Source organism: Myotis daubentonii, chromosome 13 (assembly GCF_963259705.1).
Source record: "Myotis daubentonii chromosome 13, mMyoDau2.1, whole genome shotgun sequence".
In the NCBI taxonomy this organism is placed as follows: domain Eukaryota; kingdom Metazoa; phylum Chordata; class Mammalia; order Chiroptera; family Vespertilionidae; genus Myotis; species Myotis daubentonii.
The window spans coordinates 37,984,882-38,002,481 of NC_081852.1; the positions used below are offsets into that span (position 1 = coordinate 37,984,882).

The 17,600-nt window shown below is 43.0% G+C and overlaps 1 protein-coding gene across 1 annotated transcript in view; it reads right to left on the reverse strand.

The window, feature by feature from the left end:
* Window positions 1-17,600, reverse strand: part of SLC16A12 (solute carrier family 16 member 12) — a 63,744-nt gene that overhangs the window by 22,417 nt on the left and 23,727 nt on the right. The gene's annotated exons all lie outside the window — the stretch shown is intronic.

Sequence of the window (17,600 nt, forward strand, 5' to 3'; positions counted from 1 at the left end):
TATCCTAAGGAAACAATTTAAGAGAAGCTCAATGCTATAGGCCAGACCAAAAAAAAAATTGTATTATGAATAATATATAAAATAGAAACAACCTAAGTGCTCAACAATTGGCAAGTGTTTAAAGAGTTATGGCACATTAAACAAATGGAATAGTATACAATTGTTTAAAATTATACACAAGAAGATAATATTATAATATGGAAAAATATTTATGATGCAATGTTAGAGCAAAAAAGAAGTCTCTAACATTGTGTGTATCTTGTAAAAGAAGCTATGCAAAACCACGTAAAAGTTGTATACTTGTAACTGTCACAAAGAATAGGCTGAATATGCAAAAAGAAATATAACTAGGCTAGTATAATTATGATTCACTTTCAAAATGGTATTCAATCCCATTTTACACATAACTTTCTTAAACAGATATTTCAGTTCTACTCCTGCAGTGTAAATCTAAACACACATTTCTTCTTTGTATAGCTTCTCAAGGGCTAAAATGACCACATCATTTATTAAGACTGCACAGTGAAAGGCAGGTAATTATTCCGTAGAGGGCGCACTGTGGGTCAAAACTCCCGGCAAAACAAAATGTTCTGTTTCTTTACAAAAATATTAAGCATCATTAATTTTTACTTTGCCTTGGCTGTTCCCTGATTCCATTTTCATTTGTTTTAGTTGAGCAGCTTCTCTTGGGCATTCCCAGATTTTATAAGTTAAGAACCAATTTGTGAGGATCTCTCAAAAAAAAAACGCAATGGAGTAAGTCCAAATGAAAGATGGAAAACACTCCCAAGCGTGGCTGTGGTGACAGCATAAGGAACAAAGGTCTGTTGTAAGTTAGAGTCAACCTGGGTAATACCACAGAACAAGGAACGTCCTCCCAGGATTCCAGGGTGGGGAGACGACTCTTCTGAAAGCAACTGTACGCAATAGTATTATTCATACTTCCTCATGAATAGCTGCCCTGGAGCCTCACCAGCCACAGAGATGGGCACTGGAACCCCCTTTCACGATGACGAAGTGAAGCTCAGAGACGTGAAGGGACCCGCCTGACATCGCTGCATCTGAATCCGAATGGAGACAACAGCTCTGGCTGACCTTGGACAGGGCACTGGCCCGTCTGCCCTCCAGGTTTCAATATTGTTATTGGGCACATCAACAAGCCATCCAAGCAATGCCAGAGCTCAAGCACCTATTCCTGTGATGGGGAGCCCGCAAGGTTAGCACAGGGGTGTAACTTCTCATAAACCACCTCCTCTGAGTTTCTTTCAAGACAGGTCCTTTAGCAGATTTATGTCAGAAGACATGCAGGGGCCGGACAGCAGCCTGCAGTGCCCCTAGAATTATAGCCTGAGCGTTCCTGTGAATAATTAACCCACCTGATGGTACACAGATATGGAAAAGCCTTTTATTGAGTTGATAGGATACCTAAAACTAAGCAAAACAAGTATGTTACCGTCATGCAATTCTTCATTTTACTAATCAGCCTCAAGTTTATAGGATTTTGACATCCAGCCACTAAAATATAATTGAATTCTGCATCTCATTCTGGTATATATATATAATTCTAAAATAAAGGGAGATGAGCACTTCACTTTTTTTAAAACATTGTTTCTTCCTGCTTAGTCCTCTAACAGATCCTGGTAACGGAGGAGTAAATAATTACTGACTTCAAACAAATTTTTGGATGTCTGTCAGGGACCTTTGGGCACTAAACTGAAATGAAGCATTGACCTTTGCTAACGAGGCTGCCAAAGTTTCTACATTGTGTATGAGACTTTGGGGACACGAATACTTTACATAAGACCAAGAATAAATGGCAGAGTGATTTATAAGGTATTTGGCCTACAGAGAGAGAGAAAAGGTACCAGTCATGATTCACAGAAGAGGCAGAGGGAGTAGAAAGCAAGATTCTTTCCCACCGGGTAGGCTCCTCATCCACAGAGCCACTGACTCTAGGCAACGTCAGAAAAATGCATACTTCGGAGTCCAATCGTTTGTTGACAGTACAATTCATAGCCAGGAGCTGGCCACCTGCTACCGTTCTCAGCAGTAACAGAGTTCTTTTCTCTCTTAGTTGGAAGTACATGTAAAAGAAGTGGTAGACCTGAGCTGAAGCCCACTTTGGAAAAAAAAAAAAATGGGATTTAGTCAGTGCCCCGCACAATGTCCGCTCTAAAGCTGGCGCTCAAAAAATGTGTGGTGATAAATGTTTGTGTCTAACTCAGTGGCTTTGCACAACTCTAATTTTGCATTTTTATAGCATATGGAGCTATTAGGTGCAACTATGTTGTATTCGAGGTTTCTGGGCTGCAGAGGAGACACTTGGGGCCTGAGATGCATTTCACAGTCTTTTTGTTAGTCAATAGAGAGCCTTTTCTTGAAAAGCAGTGCCGCCTGTCTACACCACAACGTTTTCCTCACTGTGTAATCTGCCACGTTGTTGAGATGGGAGGACATAACAAGTCAAATATGTCTGTCCAGTGGTTCCAGTTAACCCGCACATCACGGAGTGTTGTGGAGAATGGAGTCTGAGAGAGAGTGGAGGCAGAAGAGGGGGAGCCCCATAAGAGTGGGCACCGTGATGCTCCTAATTGCCACTCTGTCTCCAGTGCCTGGGACAGGGCACAAAAGAGAACAGGCACCCAATAAATATTTAGTGAATGAAACCTCCAATTCTCGAGTGCCGGACCATTTCCCAAATCACACAGGGAAGGGATACAGGGAGCTTGAGGAGGAATTCAGGGAAGAAATTGCCCAGCCTTTCTTTGTTCCTTTTATTCACTGTCAAACCAGGTTAGCCAGCCTTCCCAGCATCTGAGTAACAGCGCCCTGAGGAGTCTCACTGAGAACACCGAGACCTGGCCAGGCCCTGACCCAGACCAGGCCAAACCTGGGAACAGAGCTTCACTGCCAAGTTGGCCCTCTCTCCTCGTGTTTGCAAAGTGGCTAAAAACGAGTGTGGACTGCTGGAGGGCTCACCTGCAGGGCCTGGCACACAGCCCACTGTCTGCCCCACATGCACAGGCCGTCAAATTCCACAGGCCCTTAGAGATGTTTATTTTTGCACTCCATCGACATTGCTCACTGCTTGAGCCGCACAGCAGGTCACACAGAGGACAAGGTGTTGCCAAAGCTGAGAATGGGATGGACTCTTTTGTGCAAGACTGGGGACCTGAATTTCGTCCTGGAAATGAAAAAGTTAGAAATGTTTTATAAAAATTCTTTCAAGATGTGGGTGGTCATCTTTGTCTCTATCCTGATAGTTGAAATAGTTAGGACTGAACCAGTTCATTCCACATCCTTCTAGTCTGGGACCAAGGAAAAGGTTGCTGAACTTTTAGCAACAAAGGCCTTGGAAGTAGTTCCTAACTTTTTTTCAGTTACAGTTGACATTCAATATTATTTTATGTTCGTTTCAGGTATATAATGTGGTGGTTAGACAACTATATAATTTATGAAATTATCTCCCGATAATTCTAGTATCCACCTGACACCATGCTAGTTATTACAGTGTTGACTATATTCCTTATGCTGTACTTTACATCCATGTGACTACTCTGTAACTGCCAATTTGTACTTCTTAATCCCTTCATCTTTTTCATCCAGTTCCCCAACCTCCCTCCCCTCTGCCAACCATACAGTTCTCTGTATCTGAGTCTGTTTCATATGTTCATTTATTTTTTTCTTTACATTCCTCATATAACTGAAATCATATGGTATTTGTTTTTCTCTGTCTGATTTATTTTACTCAGCATAATACCCTCTACTGGTATGTCCATCCATGTTGTCGCAAATGGTAAGATTTCATTCTTTTTATGGCTGGGTAATATTCTCTTATGCATATGCACTACATCTTCTTGTCAACTTGTCTATTGATGGGCACTTGGGTTGCTTCTATATCTTGGATATTGTAAATAATGCTGCAATGAACATAGGGAGGGGTGCATAAAGTCTTTTGAATTAGTGTTTTGAATTTCTTCAGCTATATATCCAGAAATGAAATTGCTGGGTCATAAGGCAGTTCCATTTTTAATTTTTTGAGGAACCTCCACACTGTTTTCCACAGTGGTTGCACCAATCTGCATTTCCACCAACAGTGCACAAGGGTTCCCTTTTCTCCACATTCTTCCCAACACTTATTGATGATAATCATTCTAGTAGGTGTGAAGTGATATCTCATTGTGATTTTAATTTGCATTTCTCTGATGATTAGTGACATTGAGCATCTTTTCATATGTCTATTGGCCATCTGTTTGTCCTCTTTGGAGAAGTATCTATTCAGGTCCTCTGCCCATTTTTTAATTAGATTGTTTGCTTGCTTCCTTCCTTCCTTCCTTCCTTTCTTCTTTCTTTCCTTCCTTCCTTCCTTCCATCCATCTTTCTTTGTGTTAAGTTGTCTGAGTTCTTTATAAATTTTTTAATATTAACCTGTTATTGAATGTATCATTGGCAAATATCTTCTCCCAGTCAGTGGGTTGCCTTTCATTTTGTTGATGGTTTCCTTTGCTGTGCACAAACTTTTTAGTTTTATCTAGTCCCATTTGTTTATTTTTTCTTTTGTTTCCCTTGCCCGAGGAGATAGATCAGAAAAAATATTACTAAGAGAATATTTTTACTGCCTATGTTTTCTTCTAGGGTTTTTATGGTTTTGAGTATTTAATCCATTTTTAGTTTATTCTTGTACATGTTGTAAAAAGGTGGTTTAGTTAATATTGTTTTGAATGTATCTGTCCAATTTTCCCAACACCATTTATTGAATAGACTGCCTTTATCCCACTGCATAGTTTTGCCTCCTTTGTCATATTTTAATTGATCATATAGATGTGAGTCTATTTCTGGGCTCTCTATTCTGTTCCATTAATCTATGTATCTGGTTTTATACCAGTACCATGCTGTTTTGATTACTATAACCTTGTAGTTTAGTTTGATATCTGGTAGCATGATACTTACAACTTTGTTATTCTTTCTCAAGATTGCTGTAGCTATTCAGAGTCCTTTGTGGTTCCATATAAATTTTTGGATTATTTGTTTGAGTTCTGTGAAATATGAAGTTGGTATTTTGATAGGGATTTCACTGAATTTACATTTTCTTTTGGCTAGTACAGACATTTTAACAATGTTAATTATTTTTATCCATGAGCATAGTACATGCTCCATTTATTTGTATCTTACTCAATTTCTTTCTTCAACATCTTATAATTTCCCGAGTACAGGTCTTTTACCACCTTGATTAAATTTATTCCTAAACATTTTATTTTATTTTTTGATGCAATCGTAAATGGGATCATTTTCTTCATTTTTCTTTGTGATAGTTCATTATCAATGTATAAAAATACAACTGATTTCTGAATATTAATTTTGCGTCCTCCTACTTGACTGAATTCATTTATCAGTTCTAATAGTTTTCTTGTGGTATCTTTAGGGTTCTCTCTATATAATATCATGTCAACTGCAAATAATGACAGTTTTACTTCAATTTGGATGCCTGTGACCAACCCAGGGCCACCTGGCAGGAGCTGCACAGTGATCTACAGTCTGTAGCTGCCTGTGCAGGACCTGGAGTTGCATGGGAGAGGCCACACTGCAAATCAAGTTCAGCTGCCACCAGGCCTGGGCAGCTCAGCTAATGGCACCAGGCACCTGGAGGCCTGCCACTGCCTGCCCACTGCCCATAAGGCTCAACTGCTGAAAGAGCCTCAGGCAGTATGCGAATTGGGTGAGGCAGCATCTCCAGAAGTCACCAGGGTGGGGCAAGTGGGTTCACCAGGTTAATGTGGATTTATATTTGGAACCAGTGCTGAGTCTGGGGCTACTAAGCAAAAGTCACCAGGCACGTTGAGGCCAACCACTACCTGCCTAGAGCGTGCGGTCCTTTGAGAGTTCTGTTTTATTTTGTTTTTTGAAAGTCTATAGCTTGAGCCAAGGCCAGCTACCTCACATTGAAACAGTCCCTGGCGGTGTGTGAGTTGGGTGGGCAGGGTCTCGGGGAGTCACCAGGGTGGGGTAAGTAAAGATCACTAGGTAAATGCAGATTCAGAATTGGCTGCATGGGAGGAGGGCTGAACATTGGGACAATGGCGGTGGTCCCTCCAGCCTTCACCCTCAAGACACACAACTCAGTTTCTCCCTCTCTGTCTCTGGTGCCTCCCAAGCCTCTGTCCTCTACCAGAGTCCAGGGTGAGTGCCTTGGAGTCAATGAGTCTGTGCTTGGCCCTATAAGAGGTCATCTGGGTTCCAGCTGCCCTCCATTGCCGGGGTCCAACCCCAGCGGGTCCAGGGGTCCCAAAGGTGTGGACGGAGTCGGCGAAGAAGGAATGGTCTCGATCTCCAGAGAGGTTCTGCTTCAGATCTCCAGCGAGGTTCTGTAGCCATGTTCCCTCGCTAGGTTCTCCAGCCAGGTTCTGTCCAGGCTCTCCAGTCAGGTTCAGTGTCCAGGTTCTCCTGCCAATCTCTGTAGTCAGGTTCAGTCCAGGATCCCTTGCCATGTTCTCCCGCTAGGCTCTGTCTCCAGGCTCCGAGGCCAGTCCCTCTCCAGGATCCTCCGGCATGCTCTCGCCAGCGAAGTTCTTCTGTCTCTAGAGAATGCTCTGTGTAGGTTCTGTGCCTAGGCTCTGTCTCTCTTGGTCCTGTCTTCCAAGCCCTGTGTTCTCAGTTCTGTGTCTGAAGTTCTGTCTTCTGAATTCTGTCTCATGAGTTCTGTCTTGTTGACTCTGTTCTAAGTTCTGAGTGTTTCTGTCTTGTTACAACTGTATTTATACCAGTTGATTCAATCCTATCAATCTCTATTACAAAGGTTAGGGCGTTTCTTATCTCCATTCCAGGGAGAAAAGATTATGTAGTTTAAGCATGATTGTTCATAGTTAAAGGGATTAATTACCCGCCTGGCACTTAGTTGAGGGGTTTTATTCCCTCCCTAACTTCAGGGGAAAATCCCTACCTGGGGAAAACAACCTTTCTCAGAGACCTTGGTTAAAACACATAGTGCCAAGAAGGTGAGCAAACATATTAAGAACAGTATGCCATATATGCCAGGTCCCTTGAAACAGCAAGCATGGACCGGCTCCCAGCACTCCATCTCACCCAGATGTTGTGAGGGCTCCTCTTCCTCACACTGGTGCTCCAGGCTGAGGATTCCGGTGTGGGGCTGGCACCCCTCCCTTCCCAGCTAAGATATCCCTCCTGATTCTCAACCATCACACATGGGTGTGGGGCCAGGCTGTTTCACGTCTCAGCCTCTCCTACTAAACTCTATGTGGCCTCTTCTTTATATCCTTAGTCATAGGACTTCTGTTCAGCTAGTCTTCAGATGATTCTCCAGGTGGATTGTTCTATAATTTAATTGTAATTTTTACGTGGTCATGGGAGGAGTCAAGCACAGTATTTACTTACTCTGCCATATTAATCCAGAACTCTGCCTAATTTTCTTTGCATGTGAATTCACCCACATTTTAAGTATTTCCATAGCCAAACATGGCAATAGCTATATTTTTAATACAAGCTACCTATTGATTAATATATATATAAAGACAGCAGTTAAAATGAATTTCATACTATTTTCAAATACACCTTTTTATTTTATGCATCAGTAAGGCACTTACAAAACATTTGAACAATCATGATAACTGTGTAAGATATTCTGTCCGCTGAAAATGCTGCATGTATTTGTGGATTTGCACACCCTGTACTAATTCTGTTGCCTCCTCCCGAGTCTGAGACTTCCCGATTTGAAGACCCCTCTGTTTATTAAGGGTAGGGCTAGTGCTTTGGCAAACATAAGCTCCTTCTGGTCTACTAGGTATATTAATTATTCCAGGTCCCAGTAGGAACTAGGAAACTTGGGAGACTTCAACAAATACACTACCTATAAAGGTAAGGACTGTGTTAATAAAATCTAACAAGGTCAGCAGAGTCCCTGAAACTACTACCACCTCTAGGCCTGAGGGGCTATGGGAGAGAACAGCTACTGGAACTTTCTACAGAATAACTGTAGAGAGTCTTGGGTAAAGGAGAGCAGCTAGTCCACAGGATCTAACCATAAAGGAAGCAAAAAAATAAATACATCAACCTCACACTCCTCCTGCCTTCCAGGTCCCATCAAATCTAAACCCAAGAGAGCCTAGTTAATGAAGCCCATGCATGGATCAACTGGATTGAGAACAGAGTGGAAATGGGATGGACAGTGACCTTGGAGGGGCTAACAGGAACTGTCCTGCACACCAGTGTAACCTGTGAGCTTGCCCTCGATTGCACTAGGGCTATGATTGAAAGATGAGGTTAACTAGCTGGTTTGGCTCAGTGGATAGAGCGTCAGCCTGTGGACTAAAGGGTCCCAGGTTTGATTCCGGCCAAGGGCACATGCCGGGGTTGTGGGCTCGATCCTCCCAGGAGGGGGCATGCAGGAGGCAGCCAATCAATGATTCTCTCTCATCATCAATGTTTCTATCTCTCTCTCCCTTTCCCTTCCTCTCTGAAATCAATTTTATATATATATATATATTTATTTATTTTTTATTTTTATTTTTTTTTTTAAAGATGAGGTTAGGTTCTAAGCCAATGCTGGGCCTTGCCTTTAAACTAGGTCAAGTTGCTCAAGGTTACCAACTCCAATCTTTGGGCATATTTCAAATACAAAACTCAATTATGAAACCAACCTCCTCTTTTTGTGCTCTCACTTTAAATGGCCAACTCCAAAATCTACACCTGTGCTGCCAATCTTCTAGGTTGCAGACTCAGATTTCCAACAGCCTCGAGGTACCTCAAACTCACATGCCCAAAAGAGCACACTGGTTATTCTCTCCTGGAAACAAATTTTTAAAAATAATTTTGCTATTTTCCAACTAGGCATGCTAGAACACTTTGAGCCCTTCTGACAACTCCCCAACTTTCATAACCGGTGAGTCCAACTTCCACCACTTCTGCTTGTATCCCTCTCACATCTGCCCTCCCTTTTACATTTCCCATTGCTTTGTATGTGAAATAAGCCAGAGCCTGTCCTAGCTGGCCTGGTCCAATCCCGACTCTGCCACGTATACAGTGGCCCTATTAGACTCCTCGGCCACTAACTCATTGCAAGCTGTTATTTAGTGTCTCAGTGGTTTCCTTAACTGTAGGACAGATCCATTTTAGAACCTACAATCGGAGACAAAGACCTCCTTTCCATTGATTCCACGTGGCAGGAACTTCAGTAGAGTTAGTGTTATGGCCTTTCTCTACCTCCTCACCATTTTCCACAGGAAGCAGAGTTTGTTTTCTGACTCATGAGTTTGGGAGCAACACCTATGCAGGCTCAGCTCAGCACTTCTCTTCCTTTTTTTCCACTTGGGATCTGTTAGAGAGAGCTCATCCTCCCCAGTTCTTCCATGCCAGAAATGAAATAGGGGCAGGCGCCCTTGCAAGTGGTTGTTTGGGGGCTGTGAGGGACTGCGACTGGCTGTCTTTTTTATGGGGAAAGTACTGCATTCCTACTTGGCTGGTAGTTCTAAGCCTCGTTCCCCAATTATCAGTATTATTAGCACTTAAGGTGGCAGTTTGATACCTATTTCTACCTCTAAATGGGTTTTTGAACTGAGGAAGAAAAAGTGTTTTTATTGATCTTTCCAATCTCAGTTCCTACCCTCATGGACTTATCAAGAAAATGAAATGGGCCCTAGCCGATTTGGCTCAGTGGATAGAGCATCGGCCTGTGGACTGAAGGGTCCCGGGTTCGATTATGGTCAAGAGCATGTATCTCGGTTTCAGGCTAGACCCTGCATGGTGCCTTCGGGAGGCAATCAGTCAATGTGTCTCCCTCACTTCGATGTTTCTCTCTCTGTCTCTTCCCCTCCCTTCCACTCTGTCTAAAAGTCAATGGAAAAATATTCCTGGGTGAGGATTAACAAAAAAAGAAAGAAAGAAAATGAAATGAAGTAATCCATGTTATATCACAAAGCATATTAAAATCTTTAATCTGCCCATATTGAGCATTTACATCAATGTTAGCTACTGGTGTGGCTGTTAAAGACTGCCTCCATGAGCCTTAAGGAAGGGATAAGGCATTTAACTTTGTATTATCTTATGATTATAATAATATTTTACATCAACAGTACATCAAGTGGAACTTCATAAACTGCAAAGAAGGTCCATCCCTATTTCCTCTCCGAAGACTTCACATAGAGGCGTTTACACGTGTTCCCAGGCAGGCTGCAAACAATGTTCTAAAACAGCGGTGCTCAACCTGTGGGTCGCGACCCCTTTGGGGGTCGAACGACCCTTTCACAGGGGTCGCCTAAGACCATCGGAAAACACATATATAATTACATATTGTTTTTGTGATTAATCACTATGCTTTAATTATGTTCAATTTTTAACAATGAAATCGGGGGTCACCACAACATGAGAAACTGTATTAAAGGGTCGCGGCATTAGGAAGGTTGAGAACCACTGTAAAAGCACATTTCTCGGGGGGGCGGGGGGGGGGGGAGGCTGACAAGAGGCCCTTAGGCCATGACACAGCTCTGTTTAGTAACACAACATAGCTCAGAAAAAAATGTTAAAAATAAAAAAGAAACCCACATTCCTCTGACAGGATGCTCCTCTCTAAAGAACTACTGGGGCTCCCCCAAACTCCTCCATTATACCACTGCTCTTTGAGGCCTCTAAAACGGTGCTACACACATGAATTCCCATTACATTTTAAGCGCATAGAACAGTGAGTGCACTTGGCATGGGGTCAGGCATATCTGGCTTTGAAATCCAGCTCAGGTGATGAGGCGCTGTGTGACCTTGACATATGACTTAGCTTGCTGCATCTCGCAGCCTCCTGCTATATATGCTGGGGTTCACAGGGCACCTGGTACCTATTAAAATATTCATATGAACAGACATTCGTTTCTTGCCCTCTACTATCAGAAAATACATTTTCATCTGCATTTGTTTGTTTCAGTAACTTTCCAAATGAAAAAGTGATTGCACACCTTGATAGCTATACGGTGGCATGCCATGGGCACTCAAAAAAAATATCCAAGAAGTTAAATTTATAGCAGTTTCTAGTTCAAATAACTCAAATACTAGCAATTATTAGTAAATAAATACCTTAATCACAGCTGCAAGTACCCATACTTATTTTCTTGGAGCATAAAAAGGAAAAAACAAGTCCAGGAGAGACCCAGCAACTGTATCTCAATGGCAATTTTCCTTTACGATATAAAGGCAATACACAGGCATTAAATAATTAAATGGGAAGAATGGCCAAGAGAAAATGACATGGAAAACAGCCTAAGAATACCATGCTCCTCGAACATTTAAACTAATTTTTACTTCTTTGCAGTATTTAGTTGCTTCTTGCTTTTGAATTATGCACTAACATTCTCTACAGGCAAATAAACACCTACCCAATACCTGTGTCCATTTTCTCCCCTCTCTTTGATGATTCTTCCTAAATTGTACACAGATGGCACATCTATGGCTCATTACAAAGCCTTTACAAATGAAGGTATGAGAACTGTAGCAGCACTGAAAAATGCCCGTCATGAGGCTAACATACTCAGAACACAGAATGTGTGTGCTAGGAGTGCAACACAGAAAAAACACATGTGTCCCAGGTGCAGCCCTGAGTGTTGGAATCACGGGGCAAGAGGAGTTCTATTACTGTTGGGATGACATCAACCTGAGGCTGTTGGTGACCATCTTGCCTTCACAGAGAGCCCCGCTAGAAAGCCCTCAGCACACAGGGAGGTGAGCAAAGCTGAGAGCTGAGGAGAGATGAGTCCTGCTGACGGCCCCGAGTCCCAGGAAGGAAAACCTCTCCCAGCGCCCTCTGCCTCCTAATGGATCCTGGGGCTTCCCTGTGTAACCCTGCACGGTATGGCATGTCCCTTCCTCTGGGAGCCTGACGGTTCATCACCTTCACTGCTTTTGGGAGTTCAGTGAAAACTCTCGTCATTTCTCTACTAGTTGTTCTGATTAAGTCCATGTGCTACATCACTACATGCTTCTCAAACTGGAAGGTGCACAGCCCCAGTTCTGTGTAGGAAGAATATAGAAGAGGTATCGGATACATCTTCCTGGAGTACCCAGTTTATTCCAAGATTCAGAAGAACCCAGTATTTTAATAAGAACTGTCCCCCTACCCCACAAACATGGAAGAAAAGAAGAGCGGGGATGGGGAGAAAGGCCCCAGGAAAAAAGTCTCGGACGTTTCAGCCACGTGGGGGCTGAAGGGTGGGCCTCTAGCAACAGCAGCCTCTCCTCTTGCCCCCAGGGGCCTCCAGGCAGCCTCCAAACTCACCAGGGATCTGGGTAGAATGCATCTGAAGGCCACAGAGGTGCCGGGGACCCTCCTGGGGGTTCCTCACACACAGCGTGGACTTCTTGCCCGGCTCCCACCCACAGCTGTTTGTGCCCAGGCTCTGGCCGACCTCCTAGAGCTCAACATCAGCACGTTCACATTTAAAATGCAGGGAGTGTGCAGATTACCCTTCCGGGAGTCTTTGTCGTCCTCCCTTGCCATCTACAATTTAAAACATTACACTTGGGTCCATTTGCCATGCTCTTTCTTGGTGGACAGCGTACAGCATTTATGTCTTAATACAAAGTGGCCGCCCAGTGTTGAAGGAGTGTTCATTGTTGGCTCACTCTGGGAATTCACCGCTGCAGCTGCTGCTGGTGCAGTGTGTGGAGGGGAAGGCCCCGGGCCACAACTGGGTGGACTGGGCTGGGAGTGGTAGTCCTTGATTCCAGGATGATTGGGGGACTGGCAGGCTCTCTGCCCTGATGACTGAACCTTCCAGGTTAGGGAAGGACAACGGCTGTTGAAGTCTGGGGAAGGGAAAGGAAGGATCTCATGGTGAAGGGGCAGCCCTCCACTTACGTTTCGGTTCGTGGTATCAGGTACATGGCCATCACTCTGTCATACCTTCTGTCTATTGAGTCCAGGATCTGGTCCCACTCAAACCCCAGGTTCATCATTCCCTTGGTCACCTGGGGGTCCATGATGTCACAAGGTGACTCACTACAAGGTCTCAGTTCCTCCGCCTGGCCCATGTTTAGCCATGGGTCCTCATTAATTCTTCTAGAGTTCCTCTGTCGCTGAGGTCAAGACTTATTAAGTTTTTAACAGTTTATGGCATTCATAAGACATGAAATAGGGGATGGGGTAGTGCCCACTCAGTATCTGTTGCTGTAGTCCCAGAAGTCATCTCCCATGAAAAGCAAGGTTCCCAGCGACCATCTTATACAGAACCAAGCTCTCCTGTCTACTGCAGGGCCATCCTAGTTGTGGCCCACGAAAGCATTAGGGAGGACTCTGGGAGGGCATCAGGGAGGCTGCGATGCTTAGCTTGTGGGTGATAAACTCAGTGCTGAGGCCAAAATCTGCAAGTTTGATATTCAGTTCTCTGGCTTCAGGTCCCTGTGGACAACGCCCCTCTGGTGGCAGTACAACACAGTGGACACCAACTGCTGGAAAATGCCTTGGGCCTCCTTCTCAGAAATGTGGCCACAGTCCTGTCGATAATCAAACATGTCCCCCTTTGCTCACATGCTCCATGGGGAAGGACACTTCCTCGGTGTCAATCACCTCGTATAACTTTACAATATCTGGGTGATTTAAGGCATTCACACAGTGAACATCTCAAAAAAAAGTCAGAGGAGCCCTGTTGATTAAATGACTTTTATCGACACCTCTGTTCCAGTCAGAATGTGCCATGCCAGTCTCACCTTTGCAAAGGTTCCCCAGCCAGTGGGTGTTCAGGAGCTCATAGTGGACAATATGATCCTCCCTTGAGGTTATCCTTTATGGCCTGAGCTAAGGCAATTTAGGACAGAACAATAGAGAAGGATTATAATTATCCCTTTTTGTTTTCTGTCAGGCATCCATGCCCTTTCCTTTAGGCAACATCATCTCAGTTTTCCTTTGGGCATCTTACCTATTCTCACCACATATGCCGTGGGAACCTACATGCCCCTGGAGAGGCCTGGCCAATAAGAGCCACAATTACTCATTCAGGGACTTATGAACCAAGCTAGACTAAAACAAGTCAGTCCTGGGACATTGGCTGGACCCATGGAGAAGTACCCAAGTCCTAGAAAGGAAGCATAGAGCTGCTGGTGGCCATTTGTATCTCCACCTGCAGAGACCCCACCTAAACTGACATCAAACCAGGAAAGAAAAGGAGTGAGAGGTAGAGAAATACATATTTCTGAAACTGTGTAAACATCTGAATTCAGCTGTATCTAAATTCCGTCCTTGGGATTCTCTGTTAAGTAAATAAATGAATTTGTGTTTTGCTTTTAGTCACACTGAGTTTGATTTCTGTCACTTGTACCTAAAAATCCTAATTTTTTATTATTATTTTTTTTGGGGGGGGGTGCTGAAACCCGGGATCAAACCAAAAATCCCAATTTTTTAAAAGCATTATTATTCTTATTAACATGGCTCAGAGCTTACATGAATTTCTAAGATCATATAGTAATAAGTGGCTGAGCCAGGATGCAAACTCTAAACTGTCAAACTCCCCATCCGTGGCTCTTCCCCATTCCTCAGCTTGGCTCTCCATATAGGTATACTCTTGGTGTTTTGCAGACCTAAATAAATACATTTTCCTCTCTTCTTGCACAAACTCAATCAGATGGGCCAGAAGCCAAGTCAGAAGCAGGAGGATAGGGAGAATGAGTTTGTAACATAAAGCAGACAAATGAAGGGTTCTCACTAAAGTAATTCTGTCAAAGCAGACTCACACCAAATCACTCCTCAATTCCTCTCCTGCTACAGGTTCTGGAAGCCCATGAAATTGAAGGATTGTGAGTCCCATGAACCCAGTAGAAATAAAACCCAAGTAATTGTATTAGCTCCACTCCTATTGGTAAATTAATCACTCACAGACCACTTTTTTTTTAAAAAGAATTGTAATACAGCAATGTTTAGTATTGAGTTTTTTCCTTTTCTAATATACAAGACTGCCAAGATTATTATATAAGGCATTTGTTTTAAATCCAACAAAGCAATCCATTAGTCCAGAACTAAACAGGGCATGTAGCTAGTTTATTAATAAAAATATATTTCATATTGTTGATAAGAATATTAATTTGTTCAATTTTTTTGGAGTGATATTTGGCAGTATCTATCAAAATTTTCAATGAACTTCTGACCCAATGCTTCTATGTTTAGAAATTTGTCATATAGCTGCACTTCCCCCAATGCTCAGATATGTTCGCATAAGGTTCCTTTTGCATTATATATAACTGCAAACAGTAGAATACTTTTCCATTAGCAGGGAATCAGTTGAATAAATTGTGGTACATTCAGGTTCTAACTTAATATAGCAGACCCTAGGAATCAACCAGGTCATGAGTGCATGCGCAATTGGCACCTACCGGCCACTTAAACACAGCTTACCAGCATGCTTTGTTTGGGCCTCCAGGGTGACTTTTTTTTTTTTTTTTTTTTTTTTTAGAAATTAGAATCAGTTTCCAATATTTTAGAACCAGATAACTTCATATTAAAATCCAGATTGCTTGCTTTGCTTTAAAAATCTGGAGATTCTGACAACCCAATCCTGCCTGGCAACAGTACTTGGCCTCTACATTTACTACCTGACTGGCCCCTAATATAGTTCAAGACCCTAAGCGAAGTGACTCACAGAGGTGACACAGTAAGTTGTGAAAGGGTGAGGGCTATGCCCTCCATCTTACCCCGGATCCTCCATTTTTGGGCAGCAGCCATTAGCCATGTGCTCAGCAAGGAGCTTCTTCCCGGAAGCCCAAGCCTCTGCTAGCCACACCTAGGATTTCTTTAAACTAACCAATGACAATCAAGGGAAATGCGTGCCATAGACACAACCATATCCTGTGTAACAAGACCCCGACTTGTGCCTGGCCAATCGGCAGGGCCCACAGTCCTCTCTCCTCCCCTTACTCCAACCCCCCTATAAAACCCTTCTCCCCACAGAGCTCTCTCTCTGCCTCCTGCCGCTGTGTCGGCGAGTGTGGTGGACGGGGAGCTCGAGCTAGCTCGAATAAGTGCTCTTTTGCTTTTGCATCGGACTCAGCTCCCTGATGGTCTTTTGGGGATCCTGAAATCTGGGCTTAACAGTTGAACCAGCAGTGAGGTGAAGAGACTCACTGGGCCCATTAGCAGAGACTAATGGGCCCTTTGCTACACAACCCTGGAGACACAAAGGTTGGCCATTCTCCAGAGGTTGTCCAACTTGCCAATACCTTCATCCCTAATGCTCAGAGCAGTCTAGACATATAAGCTACAGAGCAATGTTCTGACACGGAGCCTGGCCCACCTGCATGGAGCCCAGGCATTCAGATCCGTGGGGGGTGGAGGGGTGGAGAGGGAGATCCCTCATGGTTCTAAGCTTACAATCCCTTCTACTCACTGGATAGGAAGTAAACTTTCATGGCTGGTAGCTGGATGTCAGGGAGCTCTAGCACTGGATCCCCAGGAGGTCCTGAGCCTCTGTGAGCTGGGAGGGAGAAGTGATTTTATTAAGAGTATGTGGTTCTTAATTAAAGAAGACCTTTTCTAACAAGGTGTAAACTAACATTTTCCTAACGAGGTCAGAATTATATTTTATGTATGCATGTTAACTATGTAGTTATTTCCCCAAAATTGTATAAGGGCACACAGACTACCCAAGATGAAGATAGATGTAGGTACAATTTTTATGTTATCTACTTCTGTACTATTTGAAAATTTCAAAAGAAATAAGTGTTACCATTATAACCAGTAAAAAAAAAAAAAAAAAAAAAAGTAACATATCTAGTTCAAGTGATTGAATTTATTACCTTAGCTCTGATCTCTCATTTATATACAATTGATAAAGTATAATTCCTGACAAGGGAAGTTGTTTCAGATATATAGTTATGTGAACAAATTAAGTTGTACAAGTATTATGGTCTGCCTCTATTAAACATACTAGTATATAATATGTAAAATATCCTCAAAACATCTGGAACATTATATTTTAAAAGGTTAAGATATAAAAAGGAAAGACTAAGGCAAAGGTATAAAATGGAACTACAAAGGATATTAACACAGATAAAATCAATCCACTTCCTACTGGGGAGGGAACCACAAAACTTGGCCTTGAGAGCTCTAGCACATACACTACAAAGGGAAAGACAGCTGATCACATAATCTGTAATGTCTGTAAGGCAGACAATTTTTCCTAACAATAACACTAGTGAGCACTTACACAGTGCACACCATACATATGCCTGGCACCATTCATTAAATCCTCTCAACAGTGATCCCAGGGAGTGCTTAAAACTGTGAGCACCAGTTGACAATGGGGAAATGGAGGCACACTGGAGTTAATGACTCAGAAGGTCACACAGGTACTTAAACACTGTCTGGAGGGCTGGCTCCAGGGTCTCTATAAATTCGGTTTGAGACTGGAACTCAGAGCAAGTTATAACTGCTACAATACCTCCTCAGTCAATCAGAGGGAGAACTGTGGTGTAAGACTCACATCCTCAATAGCATTCTTACAGCAGGCACAGTGACACATTTTGGAGGGCTTTTTAGATGGCACTGTAAATGTAAAGTTAAATGGGTGGATGCAGCACTATTGACAGGAACACATCACTCCACTGCTTAAAACCCTCCAATGGTT